The 20356-nt window shown below is 44.0% G+C and overlaps 1 protein-coding gene across 1 annotated transcript in view; it reads left to right on the top strand.

The window, feature by feature from the left end:
- Nucleotides 1-946: 946 nt before the first annotated feature.
- The window catches only part of BRINP1 (BMP/retinoic acid inducible neural specific 1), a 177793-nt gene continuing 158383 nt past the window's right edge, over nt 947-20356 (top strand). Inside the window, exon 1 of the mRNA XM_069474599.1 lies at nt 947-1307. The gene's annotated coding sequence lies outside the window, so the exon portion shown is untranslated. The remainder of the gene's footprint in view (nt 1308-20356) is intronic.

Raw genomic sequence — 20356 nt, 5'->3', positions numbered from 1 at the left:
ATGACTTTTTGCCCCTCCATCTGGTAGCTTCAGCAATGCTTCCTACTCTTGCCTAATCTTCAAGGGACTAGGACTCTGCATTGCTGATTTTGTTTAAATCGCGAGGGATGAAAAGTAAGCAAACATACAGAATATGTATTGTGTGGGAATTTAGATCCTATAAGGGCCTTCTTTTCTGCTTCAGGGAGAGGCCCCATGTTAGAAACACCAGCCTGCATCTAAGGCTTAATGGGGAGTCTTCGGCTGTCTATATTCGTGTCGTTGTCCCTGTTCCCTCGCCCCTTCCCCGCCTCTGGTGGTCCCCAGAGAACTTTGCGTCCCCTCAGCTTTCACTCCTACATCGTGCCTACGTAAAGAAGCGCTTGCTTCATTCTGGGAGATTACGTGAGCTCTCTCTCGCCTACACACAGAGAGAAACAAACAGCGTCAAATACTCAGAGAGAGACACACGGACGCACATGGGCCCCCGTGGGCCCCTCCCCAGACAAAACCCACACTCAGATGGGTACACAAGGCCATAAAAGCACCCGCATCCCCAGAAACACGCAGACACTCGCGACGCACACAGCTACGGACACGCTTAAGAACACCACGATGCCGGGTTTGCGCGCACACACGGTCCCTTGGGGTGTTCATAGGCGGAGACACGCCACCCTATCCCCACGAAACTCTCCGGTGGCTCAGCCTCGGCCCACCCAGGCCGCCCCTCCCTCCAAGGCGGCCTCCCTTCTCTCCTCCTCTCTCTTCTCCTCCTCCTCCTCCGCCTAAAGCTGTACAAAACACTCCTCAGAATAAAACCCGGCGCCTGGCTCCTCCCTCCCCGCCCCCCGGCGTCCGCTCCCCCATTCATTTTCGCCCGTCGCCGGCTAAGTCCCTCCCCGCGCCTGGCCCGGCCTCCGCGCTGCTCCCCGCCCGGAGACCGCGGCGCACTTGGACTTCCCTCTCCATTCGCCAGCCGCCTCGCTCCCGGTCCCCACGGCTGCAAACTGATCTGGCGCGGGGGGAGGAGAGCGCAGGCGAGCGAACCAGCGAGAGAGGGAGAGCGAGCGAGAGAGCGAGCGAGCCGGGAGGCAGAGGGAGTAGTGACCGCCTTCCGGAGCCGGGATTCATGCCTGTCCTCGGGACCAGCCAAGGGGACTTTACGGCTGAGTATGAGCCAGGCTGCTAGGAGCCAGGTACCCCCACGCCTGCAGTCCTCGCGCCGTCCCCGGTATGCGAGCTGGACGCAGGGCTCTCCCAAGTTCCCCCCGAGCCGAATAAAAAGCGTCCGCCCGCAGCTCTCTGCCAAAGACGGACACTGACTCCAGGTAAGGAGGCGCCGGGTGCAGCGCCCGGCAGCCCCGCTGCCCTTGGAGCCGGCCCCGGACCGCATTCGGGGCGCCCCCGCCCGCCCTCGCCCCTCCCCTCCCCCTCCCGGCACCCTCGGCCACTCTTCACCCGGCTGTGGCTGCGCGGCCACCTCCAAGTCCTCTCAGGTTCCGGGGAGGGGGTTCTTGTACCTGCGGCTCAAAGGGTTAAATGCGGGTTTTAGTAAGTGTGCCCCGGCGCGCTCCCGACGTGTGTACCGTGGTGGGAACTTGATGTGGTGCTAGTGTATGTTTGTGTGCGCGGCGTCGTTTGCGTTTGATGCGTGTGTTTGTGGTGTGTGTGTGTGTGTGTGTGTGTAGGGGAGGGGAAGAACAGAGAGGTCCTATAACCTACTTACGGTGCGATGTGTTTGTGCATGTTTGTACGTATGTGTTTGCATGTGTGCGCTTGTGTGTCTTTCTAATTAGGTCTCTCTAGCTTACACGGAATGGCATCCTTACTATAGGATCACGTAGCCATCGGGAAACCCGCTGTGGACTTCCTCTTGGAGCTCTGGGCTTAGGGTTTGAGGAGGCTTATGGGGCCATAGATGACACTTTATTTAGCCCCATGTTGGTATCCTTGAAGGAAAATTCCTCCAAACGATGGAGTCCTGCTACACTTGGACCCACCGTTTAATATGAACGAGAAATGACCAAACCCTGAGGCAAATGAGACGCTGTCACTTTAAATTCTGCATTGGGCAGACTCCAGGATTCTGATGGGAATTTGGAGACACTGGGTAGTGGGTGACAGAGAAAGGGGAAAGTCCGCGGTGGGTTCCTTATCTGGGGCTTGGCAAGTCGGAGATAGAGGCTGGCCCTGCTTCTCCGTGCGTAACCATCACAGCACCTCCCGCTTCTGGTGCTTTGGGGGAGGATCTGGGCAAGTTTGCGTGGATCCCCCTCCAGGGAAAGGAGAAAGCGACCTCGGGGACTTGCCCATCCATCACAGTTGCACAGGGGCTCAGAGGAAATTTCGTTTGGGGGCAGCTCTGGTTGATATGGAAGGAGATGGATGGGCCACTTCCCTAAGGCAGACTCCTCTTTCCTTCCCCATTTCAGTCCGGGAAGCCCCCAGAGAATCTCTTCCTAAACGTACCTCCCCATGGCTTCACTGGAGTTAGGAGGATCCTGGGAGGAGGCACAGAGGTGGCGTGTGCGTGTGTGTGTGTGCGCGTGTGTGTGCGTGTGTGTGCATGTGTGCGTGCGTGCTTGACTACTGAGGAAGACCTACAATTTGAAAATGGGATTTGAGTGGGGAACTCATGACAGAATGTGGCAGTAATTGACTTGTCGATTTGTACCTCACATCTCTTGCTCGGCTCCAAAATACTGCCAAGGGCAGGAGGGCCTTGGGAAGAATTTCAGTAAGGAAGACAGTTTTGGCCAAGGCCCTCTTTCCTCTTCCCTCTGCCTGCTAAGAGGCTCTATAGGTAAGTCCCTTGGCCACCCTGGCTAGGTACTGTTGGGCTTGGGCTCTGGGGCCAGCCATTGATTTGATTCCTGGCTGCCTCTTAAAGGCTTGCCCTACTCAGCAAAAATGCTGAGTTTTACTGCTGTTAGCATGGCTTCCAGACTCGGCAGCTGTTACTTTCTCAAGGTAAGCGGCAGCCGTTCTGCTCTCAGGCAGGGAGGCTAGAAGACAAGGGCTGTGAAGCTGAGACACAGCTTCTTGTCTACCTCAGCTTGGAGGGACCACTAGAAAGGCCTCTTGGGGGAAAAAGTAGAAATATACTTGGCATATATATATATATATATATATTCTTCGGGGGAAAGATGAAAGCAAACATGTGTTTTCAGGAACCTGCCCTGGCGGGTGGATTCCACCTGCAGGCACTTGCAGAATACCATTCTCTGGCCAGAGGCTGATTCCTCAGGCTGAAGCCTTCACACAGACACAGAGAATCTCCTTCAGGAAACTCATGTCAAAGCAGAGCTCCCTAGTTCATTTTGGGTAGGGGGTGTGAAGGCAGAGGAGGAAACCCCATCATGGCACCTGCTCTCATTTTCTCTTTTCCAATTCATAGAAGATCGAAGCTGGGAGGAATATTAAAGAGCAGAAAGGCAGGACTCTGTGGCCCAGAAAAAGGAGGAGAATTCCCAATGTTCTTTAGTGAGTTGGTGGCATAGCCAGGACTAGAACCTAGATTTCCTGACATCTAGATCCATGCCCTTTCCACTCCACCATACTGCATGGAAACTACACATTGCTGCCCACCCCGACCCTGCCACCATGCTCCCACCCAAGACAATCATTTGTCTTCCGTCATCCAACTTCTCATTTCAGAGATACATTTCAAAGCTTCTCCATCTGGAAACATGACCCCATAAAGAGTCCAATATCTCAATCACTCTCCCCACTAGACACACACATGACACAGAGAGAGAGACACACACAGAGAGAGCACATAGATTCTTTCTCCAGTGTCTTCAGAGAATTATCCACAAGCAGGGACCCAACATAACTGGTAGACAGAACCCAGCAACACATCTGGGCTGTATCTGAGCTCTTTATCAAGGACTGCCTTACTTTTCAGAAAGTAAAATATACATCCACCCACCAATGCAAATACTTCAGGCAAATTAATTTTTATATTAATTAGAATCTCATCCCTATGCATTTATACATATTGAAGACATAGGATCAGAGGCAAACATACATGCATACATGCACTCATACACACATGTGCACACACAGATTTAGAAACTTTTCCTGCTTGCTGTATTCCCCAGAAAGAGAACCTCCGCACCAAATTGTGCTCCCCAGTATAAAGTATCTCATTATGAAGACTGGGACTCATAGCTCCTGGAAAGGGAAAATGTAAAGCCCTGTGAACGAGAGGCCCTTGAGAATTCAGAATAAGGCTCACTTAAAAGTGCCCTCCCAGACTTCTGCATGCTTGTTTCAGGCTGCTGGCAAATACTGAGAAACAGGGGTTTTAGGCCCATCCGCAGTAGAGCCTTCTCCATGCAGACTTTTCCGGGGCTGGATGGCACGTTAGCTCCCAGAAGGGGGAGCTGTGACTCCATTTCAACTAAGGAGAAACAGTTTCGAGACAAATTCCAAATCAGCTGTTGGGCCCCCGTTGAGTTTAGACTGTCCAGCTCAAGCTGTAATGAATCTCTTTGCAGCGGTACAGACGGGACTGTTAAAACACCCTCCCCTGTCCTGTTCAAATAAGACATCTCTTTCTTACTGCTTGCAGGAGTTTATGTTATTGACCAGCGAGTGCTCTGTTCTCTGAAAAGGTCTTTGCCCAGAGGCCCTTCAGTTGTGTGAGCAGACATTTTTTTTTGACTTGCATCCTCTCTCTTTTCCCCTCCAAATTTCTTAGATGAAATGACCAGTACCTGTCACTTGAACGGGCCATTAGGATTAGACATACCCAGCCGTTCTTCTCTTCCTGTTTCCCATTGCTAAAATACAAAGCTTGACAAACTGGCTACTGAACCACTGGTAACCATACTGAAGACAAAATAGGGGTGATGTGAAGAAGGCAAGTCCTCAAATGTTCTTCCAATAATTCTTCCAGTTGTTTTCCATTCTAACCTCTCCGTGAGTAATACTTTTATCATTCATCCCTCCATCTCTTACCTTCAGCCTCCACTTTTTAAAACCCTATCCATATTTCAACAGCTAGCTAAAATGGCCCTGCAAAGAAGTCTTCTCAAGACCTTATTTGAGAATTAATCTCTTTCTCCCTTGATTTTCTCTATAATTTTATCCAAAGCTCTATTTTTAGATTGTGTCCCTGTTTGCCCTGCTTTACAGCTCCATGGGTTTAGGTCTGTCTTACCCTCTTCAATATGGTCTTCTTAGGAGCATCTTTATATGCTCAGGGACTGACACATAGTAGTTGCTCTATAAATGTTTGCATTTGCATTTTATGTCCGGTCTCAATAGCAGCTGTCGTCTCTCTCTCTCTATCTCTCACTTTTTCTCTTTGACAATTGCTTCATATTTACTCAAAGCAATGCAATTATGGAATTGAAAATTATACCACCTATGCCACCTAACAATATAGAGATACGGATGATAATATAGGCAGGTGAAATTACATCCTACTTGGAAGTGAACATTGCCCTACCGTGTTCCAGGGTCTTTATAGTTTTGTTTCTCATTTAGTCTTTATTCCCACCCAGGGAAGCAGATATAGCCCCTTTTACAGAAGAGGAAGATGGAGTTCATGTTGGTTAGGTTCCTTGACCAAGGTCACATAACCAGCACAGCTAGAACTTGAACCCAGTCCTCCTTCCTTCAGCATCTCTGCCCTTTCCACTGTACTACTGAGTTAATGGCAATTGTTATCAATGGCTGACAGGATCAGGTTGTTCAATACATGCCAGAAATAACTGGGACCTATTATCAACTCTTTTAAATTGATGGTATGAAGGTGTCATGGAGTCATTGGATCAAAGAATCTCAGTGTTTTCTCTGACAGGTTTCTCTAAAGAAATCTCTGAAGCTTTCTCAATAACCAAACCTTTTTCCTTATTCAGGAATGAAGATTCCTTTTGGTAATAGCAATAATACATGGCCATTCAGTCTCAGTTTTTGTACTTTTAGTGATAGCAAGTTCATTACCACGCAAACCAGCCTGTGTAGTATTTGGAGAGCTTTTTTGGAATATTTTCTTACTTTGACCCTAAATCTGCCTTCTATCCATATGTCCCTGAAATCACACAAATATAATTCTCTTCCAGCTATTAGTATTTCACATATTATGAAAGTGTAATTATATCACCACAACTACTTACTGTCAGAGTACAAGAGCCCATCTCCACAGCCCTGTCTCCCGTAACATTCGTTTGGAAGCCCCTCAACGTACTGAACATTGTCCTGGGGGCATTTTGTCTCACTTTTAAGGATCAGAAGCCACAAAAGGGGAGAGAGATGACCCAAAATTGAGGGAAGATTTATTCAACAAATATTTATCAGGTGCCTATTTGCCAAACATTGCTCTAGACCAATGCTGTCAAATAGAACTTTGTGATGATGGAAATGTTTTCTCTGCTGTCCAATATGGTATCCACTAACTGCACATGACTACTGAGCACTTGAAATGTGGCCAGTGTTACTGACGAATAGTTTTTTACTTTGTTTAACTTGCATTAATTTTCATTTTAATTTACGTAGCTATCTGTACCTAGTGGCTATTGTATTAAACAGCGCAAGTCTAGACATTTGGAATGTAACATGAACATGGTCTTGTTTTCATGGAGCTCAGCTCACACTCTAATGGGGAGAGATGGATAATAAATGAGTAAACAGATAAGCCAAATAATTTCATATAATATTAAATGTCATACAAGTAATTGGGGTAACATGCTAGAAACGTGTGGATGATATAAATTAGATAGGGTATCTAGGATGATATAAATTTAGATAGGGTATCCAGGGAAGTGAGGAAATGATATTGGAGCTGAGATTGAAATGAGAAGAACCCAATCGTGTGATTATGCGGGGTAAGAGCATCAGAGCCAGAGAGAAGAACAAAAGTGGACTCACTTCATAGCAGCAAGCTTAGGAACTCTAAGCTATGGACTAAAAGCTAGTGTGGCTGAAACTTTTGAAGGAAGAGAATGACATGAGATAGAATAAGAAGGGTGGGCGGGGGCCAGTCACAAAGGCTGTGTATGAGGCAGTGAAAGGTCTTGACATCTCTCTGGCTGACAAGTGAGTAATCTGAGGACTGAGGAGGGTTTGGGAATTGATGGAAAGTCATTGTCAGATACTCTCAATGTTTTATTTTTATCATGTCCATTTTTAATCGGTCATTTTGACAAGTTTTTCTAACCTTAATTTCTAGTCCTGTTCTGAATGCCATACTCTGGACATACCCAAGTTTAAAGGGAGAGGGAGAAACAACAGTAGGGGAAATGGGTAGAAAAGGAGGAAGAGAATGAATACATGGGGAAAAGGTAATTGAAGTGAAATCCAGTGAAATGGGATGGAAGCTGGATTCAGTTTGGATCGGCAAATACATATTGCACACATCTTGTCTGGGAAAGGCCTTGAACAAAGCGCCTTGGGAGAATGGTGATGAATCCTGCTAGGTGCTGGCAATCTCATAGAAGAGACCTGCAAGTCCATAAATAATTATCATTCGTGACAATGATAGACTGACAATTGTCATTCCAGAAATTCTATGAGAGTTTGGGGAAAGGGAAGTCTAAAGGAAGACACATCAGTAGTGACAGTGATGATGAGGAGCAGGATGGCAGTGATAATAAGATCTCGGAGATCACAGACTGTATCTTTTCATTTTGTATCTCCGTTAATTCCAAATTCCATACAACAAGAGCACAGAGACTCAGGGAACGTGATTCTAGTCCTGGCTCCTACCACTGTATATCTGGACCTTCTTAAGAACATCTCTTTCCCTCTCTGAACCTGCCTTCTATACCTTGAGAAGAACCAAACCATGGCTTGCCTCGCTGAAGGGGTATTGCCCGGCTCTGTGGAAATGTTGCATGACGGAGTTCTTGTGAAAGCAGAGAGAGACACACGCATGGTGGCCATGTGTCATCATAAGGTTTAGATGTTTTCTCAAAAATAAGCAAATCTACAAGAAGGCCACCTCAGAGCACAGACTGTGACTCAGGGCAGGGCTGCTGAAGGTGGTGAGATGGTGATCCTGTGCCGCTGTCGCAACTCTTAATATCAAAGTGATTAAGTGTTAACACGAAACCCACCCTCGTCCTGGGACACAGCAGCCCGAATAGGCTGCCTACAAATCTGTAGACAGTCCTTGCTACTGAGGGGGCAAAGAGGACAATTAAGAAGATAATGAGGCTGAGGAGAAGTGAAATTAATTTTTTTTTTTTTCACCTGAGGGTGAAGGGGATCTTTGCCTCCCTAGGGAACTACCTTTTGGAGGTTGCAGGTGGCCTTAAGGAGAATAGATGGAATGAGACTGAGTATGAGAAAGTTAAGCCTGGTAAATTACCCGGCCTGCCTGCTCTGTACACATAGGAGTGGGGAGCCTGGTGAGGACACAAAATATATCGTTCTGAACAAATCCTGTTCTCCGTTTGCAAAGGTTTCCTCACAGGGTGCAGAGCTGTATACAAAAATGTTGGGGCTATCTTGGGAATAGCTAAGAGACTGTATTCCCGCAAGGGTGGGAGGTAGATTCACAAGGCAATTAACAAAAGCAAGATGCAATCGCTTTTTGTGTAAACTGCAAAGGTCGGAGCAGCAGGGCTCCGAGTAAATGGCCCATCTGAACAGCTAGAACCCTTTGTAAGGGTTAACCCAATACTGGTCCTGGGAGGTCTCGAAGATGTAATTTATCTGGCCTTTCAAAGGTCCCGCAAATGAGCCAGTGGGAACATCTGTGAGAAATAATGAATCCTAGGGATAATGTGGAACAGCCGGGTTACAGATTACAAACTGATTCAGATGGAGGAAAGGCAGGCATCCAGGATACGGTTGCTTATTGGAGGACTCACCCTGTGAGTGGTGAGTTCTCACGTCTCCGTTCTAAGAATTAGCCGTCTGCAAAAGTAGATGAAACTCTTGTAGGCTGTGGATTCCTAGAGTCTCCCGAAGCTGCAAGATAAACCTGGAGGCGCAGTCCTAGAACTGTTACAGAGACAACTGCCTGAAGTAAGTACATTTCTGTTTGGCGATGAAGCTAGAATTCTCATGTAGCTTGATGGTTTCTGAGTGTATAGGCATATCATAAGGGGAGGACTTACAAGGAGCCTTGGCTGCTGGCAGTGTAAAAACATCTGCACAAACACAGGAGCCATTCAAAAAAGAAAACCAGCACTTTGGTATGTGTAGTAGTGTAGGGGAAAGATTGAAAAATAGATTACCCGGCAAGGATTGGTAATATGGCTTTGCTGCTGGAATACATTTTGGAGACATGACTCGCCTAGATGAAGTGGGACCTCATCAAATGCTATTGCCAGAGATAGCCGAGGCTGGCGGGGAGTGTCGAGAGGGGTCATAAAACATTTTATTCTGAACGCATATCAATAGGAGAGCAACATTCAAAGTCTAGTGAAGCCTTACAAATGATTCTTGAGACTATTACTAGGTCAGCCACAGTTTTGCTTGCCCTCTCCTCTCTTTCCTGACATCAGGAATGATATGTTTAGGCAGAGCATAGCATGGAATTTGAGGGGGTTCTGGAAGCATCTTCACCCACAATATTTAAAGATGGCCGAAATTCCACTACCTTAAAGTAGTTCTTGGCTTGTAAAAATGTATGTGCCAAGCATGTCACGTATTCTTTGTGCTGTGACGGGTACTTGATACAGATATACGGCTAAATATTCTCAACAAGTTCATGCATAGGTAGCACTGCCCCCCTTCGAGACATGGGGAAACTGAGCTCAGAACAGTAGTGCCACTTTTCTAAGGCCAAACACTGAGTTGATGGTGTGTTGGTGAGGATTTGAATCTCTCTCTTTTTTTTTTTTTTTTTTGGCAAGTTTTAAAAATTATTTATTTTTAAGTTTACAAAAATTGTACGTACAGCATGTTATTTTGAAACATGCATACATTCTGGAACGGCTAAATCAAGCTTACTAACATACGTTACCTCATATACTTGTCACTTCCTGTCTGACTTGGAAGCACAGAGGATGAAAGCTGGGGAGTGCTGGTGTGTGAACGCCTGCTCTGCCACTTGCTAGCTGCCTGACCTTGGCCCGATCACCTAATGTTCCCCTGCCAGTTTTCTCATCTGTAAAATGAGGATAATAATAGTAACTCTGTAGAGAGGTAATTTGGGGATTTAATGAGTCTGTATGATAGGGGCCTCAAACAATGCTCGGCAGATCGTCAACACTACATAAACATTAACCATTATTAATTTTTATGATTGCCACACCCTGTTGTATTAGATTAACCATTGCCATACTCCTACGTCTGTTCTCAAACTGGAAATAACATCTAGGAAAGAGATTATTATTATTAGGTTCAAGGCGCTACCTTGCAGATGAGCTCAATCATTTTTACCAATCCTCATTCCCCCTTTCCCCAGGTGGCAGTGAGAGAGCAGTGATTAGAAGAGAGATTGAGAACGTAGGAAAAGGCATAGGAAGATGCAAAATGACAGAGGCAGATTCTTTTACTCTCTATATTACCATGGGCCAGAAACCAGATACAGGCAGAGAGACCAGATATAGACATAGGATCAACCGACATCCAAGATGAAAATTGTCTTCAACATGGTCCAGTTCAACTTTCTCTCTCTCTCTGTTTTTCACATATAGACTCTTTCCTCTTTAAGATCAAATAGTATCTGAGTTGGTTCTAGAACCCAGCTCTCTCTAACCCATCTCATTGCACCTTTAGAAGGCCAGGGCATTCACCAGGTGCGTAAGGGAGAGTGGCTGATTGACAGCATGCTGGATGCTCTCGTGTGATTCACTCCTCCTGATTCTCCTCTTCCTTGTTACCATCTATTTTTTCAAGTGTTTGCGTGTGTTTACATGCTATGTCTCATTTAACCTTTATAATAACACTCTGAAGTTGGAATTGTTCTCCCCATTTTCTCAATGAGGACATTGTGGCTGAGAAATGAAAGGATTTGCTCCATGGTATACAATAGGTGACAGCATCAGGTCTCAAGCCCATCTGTGTCATCAGCTACTGTAAGTAATGTGCTTTCATGAAGCTGCCCTCCTTTCATCTGCAAGCCGAAGGCATTGTCCAGCCATTAGCAGCTTGGTGGCCTCCCAGAGTCGAGGTTGATTATTGCTTCTTGGTCTGCATTGTCTTGGGCCACATCAGTCATTGCAAGTCTTCAAGTATTCAGTCATGTATGCTCTGCTCTCAGTCTCGATCCTGTACATGCCGAAATGAGAAAGGCATCCATCTTCCATGTTCCAGAAGATGTTATAAATGGCGTCACTAGAAGGCGGATTCTTAAATATCCTTAACAATCTGCATTTTGCTTTCTTTCTTTATCTGTCAGCATCATGAATATCTTCCACTCTTCCAGGGCTTTCTGGCTGCCAACATCATGGCCTCTTAAAATAGTAATTTAACTTCACAATGCCTTGGCAGGAAACCTTAGCTTAGCATGTTTATTTGCACCCTTAGTTCAAATGCTGCTGACACCAGGTCCGGTGGTCATAGAACAAGCTACTTTGTAACTCTGAGCCAATAGCCAAGATCTTATGTTTCTTGGGAATAGAACCATCAAAGCCAACTCTGACAATTGTAGCAATTTTAAAAGCAGCTCAGGAAATTGGAGTAGAGGTAGCATGACTTGTGACAGCTAGATGTTGATACTGCAATCTCTCTGTATGTGTCCCTGTCTCTGTCCTTGTATCTCTTTCTCATCACACACACACACACCTGCATGTATAAAGAAAGGAGTATAAACCATGGTTAGAACAGGTAGAAAGGAGAAGAACAGTAGATATAGGAGAATAAAATATGTATATACACACACACATTTATGTACATATAAATATAAAATAGGGGAAATCTAAGGCAGATTTCTCCTTCTCTAGTAATGGAACATGAGCCCAGATATGGTCTTAAGATGATGTACTATCAGAAGATAATCTGGGTGTGGAACTTCTATCTAAAAATGGAATGGGGAACACATGTAGCCAATAAATGCATAAAAATAGACTGTTCATTTTCCCTAGTAATCAAATAAATGAAAGTAGCAATGTGATGCCATATAGCATCATCAAATAGCTTTTTAATTTAATGGCAGCATCCAGTTTTAGTAACAATGCAGGAAAAATGACAATTTCATGTGGCATTGGTGAAAATCTGTATCGAGCACAGCTTTTTATCAAATGTGACTTTAATTCTTTCATTAAAAAAACCAAAAAATTATTTATTGAGCACTTATTCTTTGCCAGACACTGTTCTAGCAGCTGTGAATACAGCAGTGAATAAAGCTAAGTCCCTGCCCTCTTGGAGCTAATGGAAAAAGAAGATAACATATAAATAAACAAGCAAACGTCTAGTGCATCAGATGGTGATAAGCGTAATAGAAGAAAATAGAACATGATTAGGGGGCTAAGACATGTGGGACAGATGGTGTGGTGAGGGGGGCTCGCTGTTTTATGTAGGTGGGTAAGAGAAGCCCTTGCTGAGATGCTGACATTGGAGCAGAGATACGTGGGAAGTCAGCGATGCGGCCAGGGGGATATCTGGGGGAAGAGCATTCCAGGTGGAGGCAGCAAGAATAAAAGTTCTTGAGGTGTGACTGTGCTTAGCGGAAGGACACCAGTGTGGATGGAGGGGATGGCACAATAGGAAGGAGGAGAGGAGGAGGAGAGAGCAGGGGTTGGGTCTCCACCTCAATTTCTATCATCTCTATTTTTATCTCTGTCTCTGTCTTTATCCTATTTTTTAAAAAGAAGATGCAAATGCTTCCATTTTAAAAAACTCCCCATTCTAAGAAGTCAATTAATTAGATGTGCACAAGTTTGTGAAGATGGAACTTTATCAGAATGTTTGGAGAAAAAAGAAAAAACAAAAACAAACAAACAAAAAAAAAAACAAAGAACATAACAGAATACTCCACAGTCCTGAAGAATGAGATTAGGGAAGCACATTTATACATCAGAAGGTGGAATGAAGACAAAGTGTATCATCTGTGAAATGGGGCTGACCACAATACATTCTTCCTTAAAGCTTTGCTGTGAGAATGGGTATCACATACATAAAGCACTTAGCAACGTGCGTCATGTATCGTTAAGTGTTCAATCAATGACACTCTTGACATTTACCAACATCAACATTATTTTGGTAGAGTATTAATTTAAAAAAGCATAAGGAACAATATATCATCTATAGCATGACTGTTTTATACGATGCACCTTAATATTCGAGCGGTTATCTTTGGGTGATGGGTCACGAGTGAATTCCATTCTCCTTTATGCTTACCTCTATTTCCTAATAACTCTTTAATGAATGTGAATTTCTTGGGCAATCAACATTTTAATTAGTAGGATGTGGGGGATCAGTGAGCAATTTGTGGTAGGAACAGGAACCAAAGCAGAGGAGCCTGCTTTAATTCAGTTTTCTGAATTTCTAAGTCACTCATCCATCCTTAATCAAATTTAAATGGATTCAGGGTTTTTTTCTTCTTTTTTTGTTTGACCTTGGCCTGAGCAATAATACTCATAAAACCTGAAGATTTTCTAAGTGATTTGTACTTTCTAATACACATAAAAGTAGCTGTCAGACCCTTAAATGACAGCCGTGCCACCTTGGTACCACTTGGGATAATTTCTCGTGCTGATCCGTACTTTGTGTATCACAAATTGGAAGCACAGGGTTGTGGCTCCCACCCTGGTGTCAGGAGACTTTCACTCTCATGCTATCTTTATGTTTAATTTTGGGTAAATAACATCCCTTCTGCAGGCCTCAGTTTTTTCTGCCTGGTGAAATGAAGGCTGAGATTCAGCAGAGGTTTTAAGGGAACCGGCGCGGCCGACCACGGCAGGAGGGAGGGGTGAGCAGGTGAGACTGGATCGCTGACGATCCCTGCTTGCCTCCTGCCTCAGCAGCAGCTCCACTTTATCTGCTATGCTTTCTTACACTTTTGTATAAGATTTGAATAAGAGGCTCTAAGCCTTTAAAAATGACTTGAAATCATTGGTTTAAACTTTAAATGGTCTCTAAAGTGGATTTATGGGCGACAGATTTTGTGCTAGATTAAGTCATTGTACTGAGCTCTTTGGGAGACCAAATATGACTAAGACACATCCCCGAGGCTTCAGTGGGAAGAGAAGGCATATGTAAGACTGTGCCTTAGTCACCTTTTTAATCACAATGCTTGGCATATAATTGCCATCAACAGATGAAATGAATTGAAGCAAGTATGTGCTATATTTAAGGCAGCCTCTTATAGAAATGAAATATTTGCATAGGAAACCTAAGGAGAAAAAAGCATGTTAGTTCAAGTTGCCCATGAAAGGCTTTAGGCAGGCAGCGGCATTGGGGATGGGTCTGGAAGGATCTGCACTTCTGGAGGGGGAGAAGAAGGGCATTCCAGGTCCAGGAAATAGCAGACACAAAGGTAACTATCCTAAGCTTGTGTCTCCCTTTTATCACAGAGCCACGGAATGTTAGAGCTGAGCTAGAAGGGGGTGCTAGGAGCCATCATATGCAATTCTTTTCTTTTTACAGGTAAAGAAACTAAGACTCTGACAAGGGGGTGGGCTGTCTTGGCAAAGCCCACAATCTTCACGAGTAGGAACACTAACCCTCGGACCCCAGACTCCTGACTCCCAGATAGTAATCGTTCCTTTAGCAGAGAATTTTCATGTCATTTTCCTTGGTGCACTAGTTCCTCAAAAACTGAGAAAAATGTGTTTGTATGGTCAAATAAATTTGGGAGATGATTCATGATATGCTTCGTGATCTGCCCTCTTCTTGGAAATTTTAATGTATACCAGCACATTCAAGGCTTTGACAAGGCCCGTAGTGGAGGAAACTTTAAAAATCTTTAACTCAAGATTTCTCAAAATTATTTGACCTCAGAATTTCAACTTTCCAAATTTTTCATTTAATTTTTGTTAATATCCTATATAGCATACTTTAGGAAACCCTACGCTAGACAAATCTATCTTCCATAGAGAAATCAGAATATCATTTGGGTGGAAAAATTTTGTATACACAATTCTGATGTTCTATGTTATTTCAGAAATGGTGACCATATTAAGAAAATTATCAAAGAATAGTAACAGGGGAAGTTTCCCAAGTTTAAGTTTTATCTCTTTCTCCTTCTCTGTCTTCCTCCCTCCTTTTCTGCCGGCCTGTCTTCCTTCCTTCCTTCTGTGTGTATCATCCTTTTTTCCTGCTTCTCCCTTTCCTTTCTTCTTCCTATCCTCTATCTCTCTTTTGGTTTATTCCTGCTTTCTTCTCATCCTTTTTTTCCCCCCAGAAAACCTTTTTTTTTTTTTGAGGAGCTACTATGTCCCAGATTCTGGATGATCTCTGATTATTAGGACATTTTCCTGATCTGAACCTACTGCCAATCTGATAAGAAGACAGATGTGCAATTTGAGAATATACAGAGTAGCTGGTGCTGAAGTTGGACCATAGGCAGTGTGCTGGGGAGCAGAGAGGAGGTCTGTGTGTGTGAGCTGTGAAGGTTGAGCAGCCGGTCGGGTAGATGGAGAAGCCCATTTCAAGTGGAGCGTGGTGGAGGAAGTGGTTCACCGTGACTAGGAGCAAACTGGAAATGAGGCTAGAAAAATAATCTAGGGGTAAAGCTTGTAAGGCCTCAGAACTCATGTTAAGTAATCTGAGTTTAAAAAATCCCCAGCACAAATCCCCTTCTTGGTAGCTTTTAACACAGGGATTGACTTGATCAGATCTGGCCTTAAGAAAGACAAGGAGGTGGCGGGGAGGAGGGGAGAGGAGAAGCCTGGAGGCCCTGTTGCAGGTTATGGTGACGGTTGAGATGACAGATGGAAGATGTCCTTCTAGACTAGGGCAGGGGCAGGGGAGTGGAGGCTGGAGAAACACTGTGATGGGGGGCGGGGCAAGGGGAGAGAGAGGGGTTAAGGATGACTTCCTCCAAGATTGTTCCAGATCTAGCTAGGCCTGCTCTCTCTAAATAGTGCTTCCAGAAACAGCAGGGTCTCAATTATCTCACCGTGGGCTGTGAAATTCTGAAAAAAAAAGTTCTCAAAACAAAATTAAGTTTAATTTGCTTTAATTGAAAAATAAACACATGCCATGTACAGCACTCTCAAGAGGAGGAGAAAGGGCTAGAAAATGAAATGAGCCATTAGGTGTAGAAGGCCCTCAGTTATTGGATGGCCTGGAATGGGGAGTGGTATTGATTGAGAAAATAAATTCAGAGTTAAATTCAGGAACAGAAAGTATGTGCCTCCTATGCGTTAGTTTTCTTAATCTCTTCTGATGTTGTTATTTTTATTGTCCTTAAGAATGTTATAAGGCAGTTGTGGATAAAGGAAGCCGTTCTGAACGGGGAGTCAGACAATTCGACCTTGTTTCTGTCATTTTAATTACGTGAACTTTGCTAAGTTGTTTCATTTCTTAGCCTCAGGCTACTTATCTGTAAAATGGGGATAATAATCTGTATATCATTGGATTCCTGTGAGGACTGAATAATTAATATACGTGAAAGTTCTAAAGTACTGTTAAGAGATGACGGAGAAGGATAAAGAGAAGGAAGGGATGGAAAAGAAGGAAGAGGAAGAGTACTGTGAGTCTGGCTGACTCATTCAACTGCAGTGTTTGCTGAACGCCTTCTACGTTCAGGCCTGTGCTAGATGCTGGGGATAAAAGGGCAAGAAACAGCTTAAGCTTGCCTCAGTGGCACCTATATTCTGCCAATAAATATCCTCAATCGTTAGGCCATAGAATGAAGTCAGAAGAGAGAACTGGGCTAAGGGAGGTGTTTGGAAAGCCTTGATGTGTGCTTTAGAAGCTCTTCTCTCTGCTGGGCATCCTTTCTTTACACAGTTGCTCTGCCTTCCCCTTTCAACAATTTGACCCTGACTTGGGCCTCTCCTGTCTCACAGAGAATCATCTGGCAACCCGATTTTTGTACGGAGGTGATGGTGACTTGGAATTGTAAGGTCTAATGTCAGAGTCTTATAATGGCATCTTAGAATCATAGTTGTAGAACTTTAGAATCTATCAAACCTTAGAATCAGAGAATCTCAGAATAATAAAAATTCAGAGCCAGAATCTCATAGACTCATAGAATGTAATATTCATGGAATATAAAAATCAAATCTTAAAAATTGTAGAATCATGTAATTAGATTTGGAAGAGAATGGGATTTTGTAGCTATCTGGTCCACCCTCCTTTCCAATTCAAGAAAAATACTAATATAGCATTAAAATGTAAATATTCTTGATTATAAGAATATAGGAAGAAATATTCATGAACGATATATAATGCTTAATAGCGCTAATGGTAAACGCATTGGTCAGAGACACTGATGGTAAAGACAAGTGGAGCTTATAAAAGTCCTTGGTGGAGTGACTGTGGACTTTGCTGACACTAAGACAAACACTTATCTTGAGTAATAGAAAGCTTGAAGCAAAATAGGATTAATGATTTTGTTCATTGACCGTCTCTGCTGTAATTATTCATGTTGGCCAAGTCTGTCCATGCTGTCATGTTAGAAAATGGTCCCCTAAATATTGGTCTACTTTGTTAGGACTGTAAGCTTCAGAAGGGTAGGCATGACATGTAGCGCTATATGATTTCTGTAGGGTTTCTGGAAAAGTGCTTTGCATAGCTGGGTGTTTTGGGCATCCAGTCTGATTATCTTTTCCCCCAGAGCTTCCTTTTGTGTACACGGGATGAGCTGTTGTTGATCGGCATTCTTGCTTGTGTTTACTCTGACGCATTGGCTTGTATTGTCAAGACTGTTTTGTTAAGAACCTGGCATCCATTTTGTATGGGGCAGTTGTTTCCTTTACGTTCCACATTCTCTCACAGGACCTCAGATCTGATCGCATATCTTGACAGATACAGGAATACTCTGGTTTAGAGGAGTGTGTAGAGGGAGTAGAGCTGTTGGTTCTGTAACATGAAAGCTCTGTGTATGTGTGCACATGTGTGTGCTGCTCACATAAAAGCTCAGTTTGGGTGGTTTTTACATTGAGTTTAAATGTATTTATGGATTCTTCAGTGCATTCATACATGGATAAACTTGTGTGGAAATGAATGTGATTATGAACAGGTAAGATATGGCAATACGTGTGTGGTTCTTGACACACATTGGTTGAGCATCTGCTGTGTTTCTGACAATGAAGTATATGCTTTTGTGGATGCTAATATATTTGATTTTACAACTATGAAGTAGATATCATCTTTTTTTCTGAAGTAGTATCAATTAAAGCTCTTAGAATTGAAATGACCAGGGCTGATATTTGAAATGGAGCTTATATTTTTGAGTGTGCAGGTGTGTGGGAGCAGGGGTGTGTGTGTGTGTGTGTGTGTGTATGTGCACATATATTCATGGACATGTGGGTGCATGTAATCCTTTTGTATATGTGTGTCTTAACATAGGTGGGTATATATAGATATATCTCTCTCTATATATGAATATGCTTGTAGTAAATATATATACATCCACGGAAATCCTCATCATCCAGCAAAGCAGATCTGTGTGGCTGGTCTTGGGGACTAGGTGAACATGGACTATGTGAGCTGAAGGGGGAAAGCATTCAAGAGATAGAGGATGACAGCTTAGTAAAAACTCATCCACATTACTGACATGACTATGTGCTTTTCAGGGATTCTATACCACAAGGTATGAATGCCCAAGATCTTTTGTTCTCCAAGTAAGTATACCCAGGCCCTGTCTAGACCCACAGAATCAGATTTTCTGGAGTAGGGCTCTAACTTCAGTGTTTTGTTAAAGTTCCCCTGGCAGTTCTGAAGAGCATCTCCGACCAAGAACCTCTGCTCCGGCAGCCTTTATCCAAACTGGTAGTTCCCAAGTGCTGGTGTGTATTTCCACCACAGGTTCAACGTTGATTGACAGGCAGGATCCCAGCCTCCGAGGTCCTCGGAGGAGCCTTACTCAGCAAGTCCGTAGTTGGGACCCAAAATCATTTAAAAAGCACCAATCTATGTCCATTTCAGGTGATCCTGAGAATGCGGTTTGTGAATTGCTCATCTAGACAATAAAATAGTCTACAGAGATAGAAGAAGAGGGAGCAAAAGGAGGCAAGTGTCAGAGGGTGTTCATGGTGCAGAAGCTTTAGGAGGAGAAAGAGGTAAAGCACTGGGAGGAAAGGAATGCGGAGGAAGAGGAAAGTAATTTCTTGAACTCACACAGGAACAGAGCTGGGCTCTGAATCCAGGTCTTCCTGCCCATGTGCTTTCCCCTCTCCTGCGCTTCCCCTTCACCGATTCCTATGCCGGGGGCTTTTCTCTGGCTATGACCCAAACCCACATAAATCTCAGGCAGTCTGACACCCAGCCAAGCACATAAACATTCCGCATCCACGGCACTGACGCTTGGAGGGGCTGAAATAGAACTTTGCAATTCTCCTTCACTTTTAATTAAAAAAAGATTTAGGCCAACCCTGGGTTCCCAGTTCTATTTAACTGAGACTGCTTTTAACCGTTGCTGTATTTTTATTGTTGCAAATGTGACGCACCGATCCATCTTCCTTGTAACGCTTCTTGGTTTCTGCTCCATCTGGTGAAGAGAAAACATTTGCAGAAATCTCTCGGCTTCTCTCCAAGCGCTGAAACTTCAGTGGTAGCAAGGAATGCAGTGCAGGAAATAGGGCTGGCCACTGGTGAAGGCAAGAGATTGGTAAAATCTGTTTCCAATATGGTTTTGATTATCATTTTTTTCAAACTAACAGTTGTCCCATCTATCCAGCCAGTGCCATTATGTTCCCCTGTGTGTGTCTAGGAGTATGCTGGGCCCCCACGTTTTGTTTTTTCCACTCTCCTTTGCAATAGAGCCATCAATTCTGTTCTTGCTTTTGCCTGTCCCCTATTCTTACCAAGCTCCCATGTTGGGTTTTTTCCTAATAAACTGTCATTAGTTCTTATTCACAACGACTATGTTTTTGTGTGGAAGGGGCATTGGAAGACCTGGGTTCAGGTTCTTTCTTTGCCATGTTTTAACCTGGCAAACAATTCAAAGTCTCTGAGACTGAATTTCCCCAGGAGGTTGTGAGGGTCAAACAGTCTAATTGAAGCACAAATGCTTTGCAGATTGTGAAATGCTACACTTACGCTACACATACCAAACCAAGCCATTCACTTGTCAGCTCGTTTTGTTTCCTTATTTATTTATTTATTTATTTATTAATGGGTCATTTGCTCGATGAATACTTTACACCAGCCCCTGCTTTGCTGTTTGTGATACCGAGATGAATAAGGCAAAGTCCAAATCCTCCGAAAGCCTGTATATGTGACGGCATAATAAGTATTGACATACAGTCATAAATAGGCTGTTGTTTCCTCTTCCTATGAGATCAAGGATTCTTCAAAGAGGAGATGGCCCTGAATTGAATATTAAGTAGAACGGTGTGCCTAGATCTGGAGCACTGAT

Source organism: Eulemur rufifrons, chromosome 7, assembly GCF_041146395.1.
Source record: "Eulemur rufifrons isolate Redbay chromosome 7, OSU_ERuf_1, whole genome shotgun sequence".
NCBI classification, from domain to species: Eukaryota; Metazoa; Chordata; class Mammalia; order Primates; family Lemuridae; genus Eulemur; species Eulemur rufifrons.
This window is presented reverse-complemented; position numbering and strand designations above follow the sequence as displayed.